This window comes from Phascolarctos cinereus, unplaced genomic scaffold (genome assembly GCF_003287225.1).
Source record: "Phascolarctos cinereus isolate Bilbo 61053 unplaced genomic scaffold, phaCin_HiC Scaffold_9;HRSCAF=440, whole genome shotgun sequence".
NCBI classification, from domain to species: domain Eukaryota; kingdom Metazoa; phylum Chordata; class Mammalia; order Diprotodontia; family Phascolarctidae; genus Phascolarctos; species Phascolarctos cinereus.
The window spans coordinates 253,011,940-253,026,138 of NW_027556402.1; the positions used below are offsets into that span (position 1 = coordinate 253,011,940).

The window sequence follows — 14,199 nt, forward strand, 5'->3', positions numbered from 1 at the left end:
AGCTGGAGAAGGAAACGGCAAACCACTCCATTATCTCTGCCAAGAAAACCCCAAAAGAGGTCACAAAGAATCAGACATGACTGAAATGACTCACACCACCAAGAAAAAAGAAGGTAATATGAAAGAGAGACTCACAGTTTCATATACAATCCTCTTTTTGTTAATAAGAATGTTGCTTTTTTGGGTGCTTAACTTCAGAATAAAATATCAAATTTAAAATGATCAAAAGCAAAGAAAATGTGTCTTTGCCACATTTGTTTTCTCTGCTCCCATTTTGTCTGATCTTCCTCCCTGCACTCCCAACAGCTCCTTCTTCTGCTCCAGACCCACACCCGTCCTAGTCCCACACTACTGATTTGTAGGGAACCAGAATGTTGAACAGCAACCATAACGCCTAACTGAACAAACACTCCAGTGGAGAACTCCACTGGCCACTTTCCCCTCAAAGAGGTTTTCCAAACAGCTGTAGATAAAGGAAAAACAAACTCCATGAACTTCCATTCAAACCATCCCCTTTTCTTTAAGAGCAGCTGTGAAAAACCCATGCTTTGGCTGACATTTATTTCTATGCATTGTTTGCTCCAATTAACCTAACTATGGAAACATTTGGGCAAATGAACAAGTATTCCACATCTTTTTCTTTCCCATATTAATTTCTCAATTGTTTTCTCCCCTAAGGGAAACAATTCTCTGCTCAGAAAGCAAAGCCCCAGTCCTCCTATGGATGAAGACTTTTCTGTGGCGTTGGAAGTCCAAAGGTCGTTTGGCTTCCTTTCTAACTAAACAGAAAGAGATGTTAACAAGTAAAATTATGTATCTACTTTATTCCAGTTCTTTGGTAAATCAATAGAGTTGCTGCCTTCCTCCACGTAGGTGTATTTTTTATTGAGTGAAGAACTGTTCTTGCTCTTCTTTTGCCATCTTGTGGAACATCCTACTTTGGGGAAGCCCACCTCCTCTTTACAAATCAACTCTGCAAAAATCCTGACGCTGATTTTTTTCTTTTATTGAGATCTTTTTCTCTTTTCCACGAAACTCCCAAAATACAAGGGAAGGAAGCCTATGAGCTTCTCTTGTCTAGAAACACTTTATCAAAGAAGATAAATTCCCTGTTAAATGTGCCGAGAATCCAGGAAGAGGGGGCCATCAGCAGCGTCATAGGCAGCAGAGAGGGAAAGAAGGATGGAGTCTGAGAAAAGACCATCAAGTCTGGCAGTTGAGAGATCACTGGCAACTTTGGAGAGGACAAGATTATGGGGTTAGGGAGTCTGTAATCCTGGCCTATAGGCAATGCTGTCAAGTGGTTAGAGAGTTGGTCTTCAAGCCAGGAAGGTCTAGGTTCAAGGGCTATCTGACATTGGGTGATTCTGGGTGAGTCACTTGACCTGCCTTGGTGGAATAATTAAATACACCCCCTGAAGCCTGTCCAGCAGGACATCGGCCTTTTCCTCTCCTCCTAGTTCTTCAGGCCTTTAACCCACACTCTACAGGGGTCTGTAGAGTGTGGACCAGGGGTAGCCGTCTCCCTCTCCCTGGTCCAAACAATCTTCTGGCATGGCAACAGGGCTCGAGCCGTGAGAAAGTTCCTTCCACCAAAAGAACTTCAATTGGGGACAGTAAGGGAGAGGTGCTGGGGGCAGGGAGGGATGACGAATTCACCAAACCATAGTTCTTCAGGGTAATCTGAAACTTTCTTCTTCCTCTACCTGGGAGGTCACAGTCTGTGGAGAAATCATCCTACTTCTCATTTCTCCCAAAGAAATGACTGCCAAATCATACCGCTTCCTTTTTTTTCTCTTCCCTTTTAAGCATGAGACTCCTAGAAGGTCCGGGGGGCCGTTGGGCCCGGCACAGAATTGCGGCCTCAGAGCAGGAAGGGGAACCCCTCGCCCCAGCCTTGCCTCGCCCCTTCTTTGCCATCCCAAGAAATGGCTCATCAGCCCCTAGCTGAGCACTTCCTCCCTCAGAGCCCACGCCCCTTTGGGGCACTTCTCTCAGCACAGCCTCCTCACTCTCCTCCCGGGACTCTCACTGCTGCCAGGGAGTTAGGGGGATGCTGTATCCAGCCCTAAGCCAGGGCCCTTCACCAGAGAGATGGCTGTTTTGGAATCCCATGGCCATGGCTTTGTGCGATTTAGAGTTGGAAGAGACCTGGTCCAATCTCCTGGTTTTTCAGCCGAGAAAACGGGGTGTGGAGATGTTCAGTGATTTGTCCAAAGTCACACGAGTGACGGGATAGTCATGGGATGGGGAGAGATTGGACTTGAGATGTTCTTGTCGTAGCACGCTCCCAAATGAGGAAATCTCTCCTTCAGTGCACCTTTCTGGGCAAGTGAGAGGAGAGGAGAAGAGAGGGGAATGGAGAGGAGGAGAGGGAAGGAAGGGGAGGGGAGGGGAAGGGAGGGACGAGGAGGGGAGGGAGAGAAGAGAGGGGAGGAGAAGGGAGGAGAGGAGAGGAGAGAAGAGGAGAGAGAATGTGGAAAACTCAGGAGAGGAGCTGAAAGAGAATTGCCATCGGCCCTGGGGATAGGAGTATCTGGAAAGGTGGTCAATGGCAGCTGGGGGTCTGAGTTGGAAGAGACCTTAGAGGCTGTCTGGCCAATTGACTTATCTTCCAGGAGTTCAGACAGGTGAAGCCAGGTATGCCAGAAATCACGCAGCTAGAGCAGCCAACGGACCTCAGAAGCCACCAAGAATGCCTCATTTTACAGATGAGGAAACTGAGGCAAACAAGGTTAAGTGACTTGCCCAGGGTCCCACAGCTAGTGAGAGTCTGAGGCTGGATTAAACTCCAGGCCTAGCGCTCTTCCTCCCCTCACCTTGGGGCCCCTCTCCTTTCTCATTCTAATCCTCTCACTTCTCTGGGACCCCACCCCACTTCTCTCTCTATCCTCTTCCCCTCCCCTCCCTCCCTCCTCTCTCTCCTGCTAGAAGGTGCAGTGGACAGAATACTGGGCCTGGAGTCAGCGAGACCTGACTTCAAATTGCCCCTGCCTCAGTTTCCTTAACTGAGTTTCCTTCTAGGGTTGGTGAAAGGCTCAGATAGGCTATTTGTAAAGCACAGTGCCTGGCACACACTAGGAGCTTGCTTAATGCTTCTTCCCCACCCCTCCCCCCATCCCTATCCTCTCTGGCCCGTGTACTCTCTTTCCCTCCTCTTTTCCTCTCCTCCTCCTTCCCTCCCTTTCCCTCTATCCTCCCTTCTCCTCTCCTCTTTTTATCCTCCCCTCCTTCCTCCCCTTCCCTCCTTCCTCCTCTCCTCTCCCCTCCCTTCCTCCCTCTCCTCCTCTCTCTCCTCCCCTCTCCTGTTCTCTTTTCCTTCTATCTTCACCTCCCCTTCTTCTTCCCCTCCTCCTTCCCCTCCTCCTTCCCTCTGTCCTCCCCTCTCCTCTCCTCTTTTCCTTCTATCCTCCCCACCTTCCTCCCTTTCCCTCCTTCCTCCCCTTCCCTCCTTCCTCCCCTCCTCCTTCCCTCCCCTTCCTTCTCTCTTCCCCTCTCCTTTCCTTTTTTCTTTCTATCCTCTCCTCCCTTCCTCCCTTCCCCTCTCTCTTCCCCTCCTCTTCCTTCCCCTCCTCCTTCCCTCTATCCTCCCCTCCTCTCCTCTTTTCTTTCTATCCTCCCCTTCCCTTGTCCTCCCCTCCTCCTTCCCTCCCCTTCCCTCTCTCTTCCCCTCTCCTCTCCTCTCCTCTCCTCTCCTCTCCTCTCCTCTCCTCTCCTCTCCTCTCCTCTCCTCTCCTCTCCTCTCCTCTCCTCTCCTCTCCTCTCCTCTCCTCTCCTCTCCTCTCCTCTCCTCCCCTCTCCTCCTCTTTCTCCTCCCCTGTCCTGTCCTCTTTTCCTTCTATCCTCCCCTCCCCTCCTTCCCCTCCTCCTTCCCTCTATCCTCTCCTCTCTTCTCTTCTCCTCTCCTCTTTTCTTTCTGTCCTCCCCTCCCTTCCTCCCCTCTCCTCCCTTCCTCCCCTCCCCTCCCTTCCTCCCCTCTCCTCCCTTCCTCCCCCCTCCTCCCCTCTCTCGTCCTCTTTTCCTTCTATCCTCCCCTCCCCTCCCCTCCCTTTCCCTGTGCGCTCTCCCTCCCGCTCCCCTCCCCGGCGCCAGGGGGCGCTGCAGGCCGGCCCCGTCGCCATGGTCACCGCCGGCTGCGCAGGGGGCGTTACGTAAAGCACGCAGCGTCCCCCGGGGGGCGGGGGCGGGCTGGGCGCCGGCGCCGGGCCCTGCGGAAGGCGCGTTAGTGAATCGGGGCCTCGGGCGCCCGGGATGGAGGCGGTGGTGGCGGCGGCGGCAGCGGCGGCGGCGGGCCGGGCCCTGCGGCGGCGGCGGGAGGGAGGTAAGCGCGGGCGGGCGGGCCCACGGGCACGCGTGGGGATGGCGCGGCCGGGGCGCTCGGCCCGGACACGCGTGTGCGGGGGTGGCCGGAGCGCTGACACGTGGGGCGCGGGGGGCCCGCGCGGGCGCGCGTGGGGGGCCTGAGGGCCGCGGGACCCCACGCGGCCCCCGGCCCCGGCCCCGCCGGACCCTGAGCTCCAGCTGGCAGGGACCGCGGCGGCCGCCAGGCCGCCCCCTCCTTTTACAGGCGGGGAAACTGAGGCCCTGCCGCTGCACGGACTTGCCCAAGGTCACGGGGCAGTGAGCTCTGCTGGGGGGGAGGGTGGACACCGGCGGTGACCTTGACACGGGGGTGCGGGGACCCTGCCGTGGCGGGGGGAGGGCCGGTGGGCGCTGGCCCCGGCGGGGGGTGGACCCCCATCCGGCCGGCCGGTCCTGGAGGGCTCAGCCCCGCGCCCGGCACACAGCTGGCGCCTACTCAGGGCTTGCCCACCGACTGACAGTGATGGGGCGCGAGCTTTCCTGCAGTGGGCGCCCTGCGGTGTTGAGTGCCCGGCCCGTGGGGGGACCCAGGTGTGAGGGACTCAGACTGGGGGAGCCCCCTCCCCGTGCTCCTGCCCGGCCCGGGGCCCCCAGGGCACCTGCTGCCCCCGCGGGGGGTCGTGGGGACGCGGGTGCCTCGGTCCTCTGCGTGGACGAGCCGTGTCCCCTGTGGGCCACCTGTGTGCGGGGACATTCCTGAGGGCTCCATCCCAGCCCGAGTCAGCCGGGACGGGCGGAGTGTGCGGGGCCAGCCGGGAATTGTCGGGGAGGAGTCCTGCCCCTGCTGGGGGTTCTGCCCCTACTGGAGGTTCAGCCTTCGTTGGGAGTCCTGCCCCTGCTCTGGGTCCTGTTCCTGCTGGGGGTGGGGGTGCTGCCTCTGCTGGGGGTCCTGCCCCTGCTCTGCGTCCTGCCCCAGCTGGGAATCCTGCTCCTGTCCTGCCTGGCTCTGGGTGCCCTTGCTCTGAGGCTCCCCACCACGCTTGCTGTCCATGCGCTCCAGATGTGTTTTAGGGGTGCTGAGGAGTTGCTGTGCAGTGTCAGGGCTCCTTTCCCAGAGTGTGGATCCCAGATCCCCAAGTCGGTACCCCCCTCCACTGCAGAGGGGTCATGTAGGGATCAGAGGCTCCAGCCCAGGGCTGCTAGGAGGGGTGGGGACTGAGGCATCTAGAGGAGTTCCGTGCTGGGCTCTGGTGGAGACACCAGGACTAGAGAGTCTGCTGGGGGGCGGGCAGATGGCGCCCCAAGATGGCATGGAGGTGAGGAGGGCTCTGGATCTGGAATCAGGCTTGGGGCAGACGGACCCAGCCACCCAAGCAGCGTGTCCATTGACTTGACCCAGTGAGTCAGCAGCCAGGCTGGGGAGAGGCTCCAGGTGTGGGGAGGACACCCTCCCTCCAGCACTCCTCAGACGCGACAGATCTGGGCTATCTGTGCGGGAGGAAGGGTTGGAAATGCTGTTGTTTCTCTCGAGAATTTCCTTCGGCTCCTTCCCGGTTGGCAGTGGGGGGCAGGGAGCGCTTCCAAACATGGGAACCTGGGTTGGGAGCTGGGGGTGGGGGGTGGGATGTTGGGTGAGGATGCCAGGGCAGTGGAGGAGTTCAGAATGCCCCCGGGTCGGGGTGGAAGTCTGGGAGGTGAGTCCATGGGCTCCTGCTGAGAAGGCGGTACCGCCACCACCCGTGTCAGCTCGCACTGGCTCCCCTTTTGCCATGTTGCCCCCCCGGAGGCTCGTGGCTGTGAGATGGGTACCACTATAGCCCCATTTTACAGATGAAGCTCAGAGGACCATAGGTTCAGAGCTGAATCCAGGCCTCCCCTCTCTGTTTACAGAAACAACAGAGGCCCAGTGAGGAGCCATGCCCAGGATCACGCAGGCAGGATTTGAACCTGGGTGGTCCTGGCTCCAAGCTGGACCCTGGCAGGTTCTCGGGCTCACAGCTGCCTTGGGGAGAAGAGAGCGATGGGCATGGGATTCACGGAGGAAGGTTTGGGGAGGTAGCTGCTAGGCGCCCACCTCCCAGGTCCAATTATTTACTAGGCTCTGCTTGTCCTCCACACCACACACAGAGGCCGACCTCTCCCCCTGCTCTCCCTCCTATCTGATCCAGGGAGCCCCAGCACAGCAGATGCTGGCATCATAAGAAATCATAACACAATCAAAGTAAACACTGTTTCAACAAGGTGTGTGGTGGCTGGGTAACCGCATCCTGCTCTGGGCTCGTCACCACACTTCTCCTTGTGGGGAACACGCACGGCTCCCTGACCTTGCTCTTATCGGAGTCCCCACATAGCAGAGGTGCCCTGCCTGTTAACTGCTCTGCTTCCTGCCCCCCCGGAGCATGCGGAGGATTGTCTGGCCCCAGGATTCTTCTCTGCCGTCCCCGTCAGCAGGGCGTCTCTCAGACTCCCCCTCTGTCACACAGGTCTGGCCTGCAGCCCTCTCCTGCTGCAGTGTCCCGTCTCCTGCTGCCAGGAAGGCTTGGCCCCCGCGGGGCCCGGGTCACAGGAGAGGTGGCTGCCAGCCTTCTCTTTCCCCAGTGTGGGCTCCTCCCTGCTCTCCCAGTGTGACTTCCTTGGCAGTTCTTGGGGCCAGCTGGAGGGAGGGGGAGAGAGATACCCAGGGTATCTCAGGCGAACCCCATCCTTGTCCAGAGCATGGGTGGAGCCCTTGGGCTCTCTGAGCCTGTGGCCATCAACCTCCTGTTATCACTGCGGCCTTCCTGCACCTCTGGGTGCCCCTTTCCATCAGCCTGGGGTGTGACTACTTTTCAAAGCCTTGTTAAGTGACAGGGAAAGGGCTGAAGAAAACTGGCCCCTTTTCCCTGAGAGAGGTTTCCTCGAAGACTCTCAGACGGTGTGAGTCCCCCACCACTCACCACCCTGCCTGAATTCTCTGTATGTAGGCCCTGCTTTGGGAGGGAAAGGACTAATGACCCTCACCCTTAGCACAAAGCTGGAAATCAGAAGTGTCCTGGATCCTGCTGGGATTTCTGGTCTTTGTTCAGCCCACTCACTGGTGGCTGCACCCTTCTCTGATTCCCTAAAGCATGAAGACATTGCCCTCTGCCTTGCCTCTGGTGGGGCCCAGGAATTAGCCCTCTATTGAAGTAGCATGTGTGGAAACCAGTGTGGAGAGGCTAAATCTGAACTTGGGACTGGGTGGTGAATTCCTAGCTTGCCTCGCCCTCCTTTGCTTCTTGTCCCCTGGGATCCCCCTCCTGGGGCTTGGACATCTAGCCCTGCTCCTCCAGACTTAACAGCCGGGGGGGCTGGGGGGGGCCTGGTGTGGGCAGCATTGCCCTGCTTTCTGGTCGGGGCAGACGAGCATCCTGGGACAGATCTCAGTAAGCTGTGGGAAAGGAAGGAGAAGTGTGGTGACGAGCCCAGAGCAGGATGCGGTTACCCAGCCACCACACACCTTGTTGAAACAGTGTTTACTTTGATTGTGTTATGATTTCTTATGATGCCAGCATCTGCTGTGCTGGGGCTCCCTGGATCAGATAGGAGGGAGAGCAGGGGGAGAGGTCGGCCTCTTTGTGTGGTGTGGAGGACAAGCAGAGCCTAGTAAATAATTGGACCTGGGAGGTGGGCGCCTAGCAAGCTCCCTGCTGGGACTGGGGATGGCTTAATTCGGGGCATTTTGTTGGAGCTGAGTGAGGTTAATGGTGCTTGCCGGCGTCCCTTTCAGATCGTGGCGAAGGGGGAGAGTGCTGCCGCAGCACCAGTGTCTGTGGGGGCGCCTTGTGTGGGTCTCTGAGTCGGTGTGAGATGTGAGGGCGGAGGGGAAGGCTGGGAGGCTTTGGATTTCTGTGTCTGGCCTGGACTGATGTCAGTGGGTGTGTGTGAGTGGGGTGCTGGTGGGTTCTGCACAGCAGGAGACGACAGCGGGAGGAGGGAGAAGGAACGCCTTGGCACTCTGGCATGGTGGGAGAGTGGGTTTCGTCACAATGTGAAGCTTCCTGCTTTCTGGGTATTCCTTAGAAGAAGTCCCAATTTAGGGCTCATCTCCACCATTCACGCCACCTGTAGGCTTCCCAGGCAGGCCTGTTTTCCCTTTTCTCATAAACCCTCCAGAAGCTGGTAACCAGCAGGAAAGGAGAGCCCTTTTCCTGTGGAATGTTAAACTCTATCTGCATTGTGACCTCTACTCTAAATAAAGGGGGGTCCTGCCAACTTGGCCTCAGTCTCCTCCTCTGCGAAATGAGGGCCTTGGACAAGGGTATTTCTAAGGTCCCTTCCTGCTCTGGTAACTGGCGACATGATGGTCAGGCAGTCCCATCTCACTGAAAGCTTGCCCAAGGAGCCCTAGCCCACTGTGGCTTGGAGGACAGCTGCCTGTAGATGATTGGCAAGCTGAGAGAGTGAAAGAGAGAATCCACCATAGCCTCTGGGTGACATAGCCCCGGGGCTTTCTGGGTGAGGCTTTGCACAGGACAGGCCAGTAAATGCTTGTGCCATTAATATCAGCGGGCACCTCTGGACACCTGGTTATTGTCCTTGGTGCCCAGAGAGGACTGAAAGGACCTCATGCTGTGGGGGTCAAGGCCCAGTGTGTCTGACTGGCTGATCAGGTAGGGAGGCTCTACCACAGGCTGGGCACAAATAGTCCATGAGCATTTGGAGTGGAGATGTCTCTAAATTTGCGCATCTTACGTTTCTTTTGGGCTGCTGCAGTTCTGCATCACTCGTAGAGCGTGGCGCCTTCTTTGATGCCGACATGCCGTGCCGGGGGATCCCGTGCCAGTGTTCTCCCATGCCTCCCAATCGGTTCCAGAGTCCTTCAGGGAGAACTTGAGCGTGTCCTTGTATGGCTCCTTCTGACCTCCATGTGAGCACCTACTGTGTGCCAGGCACTGGGATACAAAGACCAGCGACAGAGGCTCCGCCCTTGGGGAAGTTTCTGCTGGGAGAGAGGGGAATAGCAGGTATGAACAATGAACGCAGGAGATGCGTAGATAAATGCCAAGGCCCTTTGGCATTGTGGGGCAGAGCGGGAGATGCTGCTCGAGTTGTGTTGGAAAGGGCTGACTTGAGGGGGAGAGGGAACCCTTCAGGCAGGAGATGACCTGGGCGGAAGTACGGACTGGACATGTGAAGTATTGTGTGCAGGGGCTTGTGGACGGGCCAGTTCGACCAGAACGAATGTGTCATCCACCTGGAAAGAGAGCCAGTGTGTGAAGGGCTTTCATTGTCAAACAGAGGAATTTGAGTTTCCTAATAGGGAGCCCCTGAACGTTCATGAGGTGAGCAGTTCTGTGCTTTTGGGTCTCAGGCCGTTGTGTGGAGGATGGGTTGGAGGAGGGAAGAGGACGGCTGCAGGGAGGCTTGTTAGGAAGCCGTTGGCATGGCCCAAGCAAGAGGCGGTGAACTGATGACTTGGACAGAATTGAATTCTTTAGCCTAGGCTTTCTATGAGTTGTCTCTCTCTAGAATGGTGGGGAGCCACGCTGAGTTTCATGTCACTCCTCTAAGCCTGGCTTCTACTGACCTGCAGCTTCTCGTCCTCCTCCCCCGGTTTGATTAGAGAGGTATTACCAAGGCTCCTTCCACTTATTTCCAGCTGTTTAATCATTTTCTCACCAAATTACCCTTTGAAATTTCTACTGCCTGATTTCAGCCCAAGAGGTGACTATTCTGGGAGGCTTCATTAAAACCCTTTCGGCTGTTTTGATCTCTGTGCTGGTGGTGGCAGCAGAACGAGTATTTTTTTCCACATTTTTTGGATTGGGAGGTGGTGCGGAGGGCAGCTAGAAAAATCAACCCCTCACCCAGATCTCCTGTGGTGGACTAGAAGAAGTCTGTGTAGGGGACTTGGAGCTATGTGTTTGTGCATGTGTTTGGATGTGTGTGTATATATGTGTATATGTGTGTGCCCATGGATGTGTATGTGTTCCCTTGTTAGAGGGAAGATGGAATACTTCTAACTCATCCTGAATAAGCCCCAGGTCAGTACCTTTCCTGGAACCATTTAATTAATTTATGATTGATGTTTCTTTACTTACTTGAGGTTAATTTATTATTGATGTCCGTTATAAAAAACAGCAACGGAACCCAGCACATTCCTCCTCCAGGTCTGAGGGACACTCTCTAGGGTCCACTTTGTATTGTCACCTAGTTTAGGTCTCTCTGCCCTTGTGATATGTAAGGAAGTGAGGACAGATCACTTCTGTTGTCCCCTTTCCCAGAGTGGTCATTGCAGGACAGAGGGTGACCCGGCTGATCTCTACTCCTCCGTGATCTTGAGAATGTCAGCAAGAGTCAGGTTAACTCTCCTTGCTGAAGTGGGAGACCTGCCCACGTCAGCATCTCAGCCTAATGGGGCAGAGCTGGATAGGCCTGGCCTTCACCCAGGAAGAGCACTTGGCTAGGTGGAGCCTGAGTGACAGCGATCAGTCTGGTGAAGGGTCTGCCTCCTGGCCCCGCTCCTCCCACTCAGGTGGAACAGACAAGGATCTCCTCCAGACTCTGCCCTAAGTAGCCAGCCAGCTGTTGGGGGAGGAGCTGTCTCGAGGAGGAGCCCCACTCCCTCCCACGGTGGCCGTTCCATCTTAGAACAGCTGGAGTGATTAGGAAGTTTGTTCATAGCCCAAGCTTCAAGCTCCCTCCCTAGGTCGGGCCCAGTCCCACCTATCAGCCTTTCACATCATGAAGACCCCTCTCATTCCCCACCCAGGTCTTTTCTATGCTGACTGTTCCCAGCCTCCTCAACAAATGTCTATTTGGCCAGGTCCTGAGCCCCTTTACCAACCTCGTTTCTGTTCTCTGGAGGTTCTCCAGCTTGCCAAGATCCTTAGAATGTGGAGCCGGAGCTGACCCCAGACTTCCGAGTGTGGCCTGGCCAGGGTGGAGCAGTGGGCTTCACACCTCACCGTGGCCCACCACCTGTTTTAGCTGCCAGATTGCACTATTGACTTGAGCTTGCCATCCACTAACATCCCCAGATCTTTTGGGGAGCTGTTATCCAGTCGCACTTCTGCTACTTTGGGACTTCCAAAGTTGAATTTTGGAGGCCAAATCTAAGACATCCCATTTCTACCTATTATATCGAGATCTTTCTGGATCTTGATTCTAGCACCTAGCACGTTGGCCATCCCTCCTTGTTCTGTGTCATCCTACATTTGAGAAATATGATGTTTGTTCCTCTACCCAGGTCATTGAGGAAAATGTTAAGCGATTCATTGGCCAGCAGACATTCCTGGAGCCCTCCTTCTAAGTGGACAGCAAGCTCCTCATGAGTGCCTCTTGGGCCTGACCATGTAGCCAGCTCCCAGGCTACCTGACTGGCCATAGTGCTGTCAAGCCCACATCTCTCTTATCGCAGCCATAAGACCGGCATGCCACTGGGGGCGTGCTTTGCCAAAATGAAACTGTCTCCAGCATTGCTGTCATCTCTCAGTCTGGTAATGCTTCCTGGATGATCTGATCCTGGGGAAGCCTTGTTGTGATTGCCACTTCCTTTCTAGAGGGTCACTAACTATCCCTTTAATAATGAACCCTAGAATTTTTCCAGGCGTTCAGGTCAAGCTTCTGGGTCTGGGGTTCACAGACTCTATTCTGTTCCTTTTTTTTGAAAACCAGGACAACATTTGCCTTTCTGTGGTCTTTTATCACCTTTCTCATTTTCCACGGGCTTTCAGAGATCACTAACAGTCACTTTCAGTACTCTGGGATGCAGCTGCTCCCAGCCTGGTGACTTGAAGTCATCTTGGGCAGCTAGGTGCATTCTCGCTATCTCCCTCCTTATCTTGGGTTTCAACTTTCTGTCTGCCGTAATCGTTCTGTCTTTTCCAGTTCAAAGACTATTCTCACCAGAGAAAAGGACAGGAAGTAGGAGCTGAATAAGTCTGTCTTTCTGTCTGTTGTCATCATGGTGACCCCAGGCAGCAGTCCTGTCCCTTCCTTGACCCTCTTCTTTTCCCTAATAGAGCTGAAGAAAGTGGTCTTCTTGGCTGTCCATTGCCCTCTTCCCTGGTTTCAACACATTCCGAACTTCCCTGCTCTTCCTTCCATGTGGTGGGCAAAGCAAGCTGGTCAGTGGCCTCCAGATCAGCTCTTTACACCACTCCCCCCTTTCCTCCTCTTTGTGCCTTGAGGATTTAATTCCTGAGAACTTGACTTCCCTCCTAGTCAGTGAAATTCTTCTGCAGAGTGTTGGGCCATGGGATCCTACCTGCCTGTCTTTTTGTCTGAACTCTTTGGAAGCTGCTCTCCTGAAATCTAGGGAACATGTCAGACTGCCCCTGGCTTCTCTTTCATCTTGCCCAAGATCTCAGATGGAGCGGTCGCTTTTTCCCAGCGTTCTTATCAGTTGTACTTTGGGAACATGTTTCTTCTTATTGGTAATAATCAGACCCATCATAGCAGTCCCCTTTATTGCTGCTTCTACTTTGTGATTAATGCTTAATAATTTATTATTATTATGACAGGTCAGAAATTATTAGCTGCTGTGCCTTTGACACAGAGAGAGCCCCAGCAGATGCCCAGATCATGCATATCCTCTGTCCTCTTCTATGGTAGGCTTGGGATATTTCCCAATCTCCTCATCTGTTTCTTCTTTCTGCCCAGGTGGTCTATCGTATATTCTGATGGTGATATTACTCCTGTTTCTGCTTCCATTAACCTTCACCTAAACGCTTTTTTTTTTTTTACCATAATACCCTTCTCTGGTCCCTAGATGTTATCTTTTAAATGTATCTCTTTAGTCTAAAATAGTATAACATTTCATCCTCTCCAGTTGGCTATTTCCCTTTTGAATTTAGGATGTCCTTCTAGAGCAGGGAATTCTTCAGTTTTCTGTGTGTCCTCTGCCCATGGGCAACTCAGTGAAGCTTGGACCCCTTCTCAGAATGTTTTAAAATGCATAAATAAAATATACAAAGGAAAGCAGTTATTGTTATTATACAAAAAATGCAAAGGAAAGCAATTATTCAAATATTGTTATCAAAACATTAAAAAAAACTGAGTTCAGGGATCCCAGGTTAAGAAGTCCTGCTCTGGAACCATATTCTGCTTTTTATTTTTTATTTATTTTTGCCTTTTTTTTTTTAGGCAGTTGGGGTTAAGTGACTTGCCCAGGGTCACACAGCTAGTAAGTGTCAAGTGTTTGGTCTGAGGCCGGGTTTTAACTCAGGTCCTCTTGACTTCAGGGCCGGTGCTCTCTCCACTGCGCTACCTCGCTGCCCCGTGGAACTGTATTCTGGTCATGGGTCCATTCACTGAGTCTTAGTGATAGCTCAGCCTCCTTGCACCAGAGTCTTTAGTTCACCTTGCTTGCTCTCCATAGTCTGTCTGTAGATACCTAAAGCCATGGCCTTTGTTGCAGGCTCCTTTCTTGAATTTTGTTTTTTTTATGAATTTCTGGGCCTCTCTTTCCCTTTTTCTTCTTTCAGGGTTCCTCTCTATGGTACCTAGCTTGGTTGATTGAAATATTTGAATTGAAATTGAATTGAAAATGTCCCTTTGGGATCCTTGTCAGTTAAAGCCTTTTCAAATTAGACGTGGGAGCCCCTAGGTAAATAGATGTTTATCAGTCCTTGTTAGGTGTTCTCCATCCCTTGCTAACAGCACAAGATTCTGATGGTTTCCTCTATGATCTACATATTGGAGCCTTGGTCTCAGATAGCATTTTTTCCCTCCCCATTTACTTAAAAACAATGTATTTCATTTTAAAAGTGTCTTTGTTGCCTCTTGTTACTACCATTTCCCCAGAAACTCCCCCCCTGCCCCCTGAACCCTTACTTATAACGAAGAGAAATGTGTGGATGTGCCTTGGGATGCGTCCCACATTCTCGTCCGTGGGTTTCCTTATCATCTCTCTCTTTGCCTGCCCAGAACTCA

General features: G+C 53.8%; 1 protein-coding gene across 1 annotated transcript in view; it reads left to right on the top strand.

The window, feature by feature from the left end:
* The first annotated feature begins 4,230 nt into the window (after positions 1–4,230).
* The window catches only part of DAGLA (diacylglycerol lipase alpha), a 70,896-nt gene continuing 60,927 nt past the window's right edge, over positions 4,231–14,199 (top strand). The window contains 1 exon segment of the mRNA XM_078148601.1: positions 4,231–4,321. The gene's annotated coding sequence lies outside the window, so the exon portion shown is untranslated.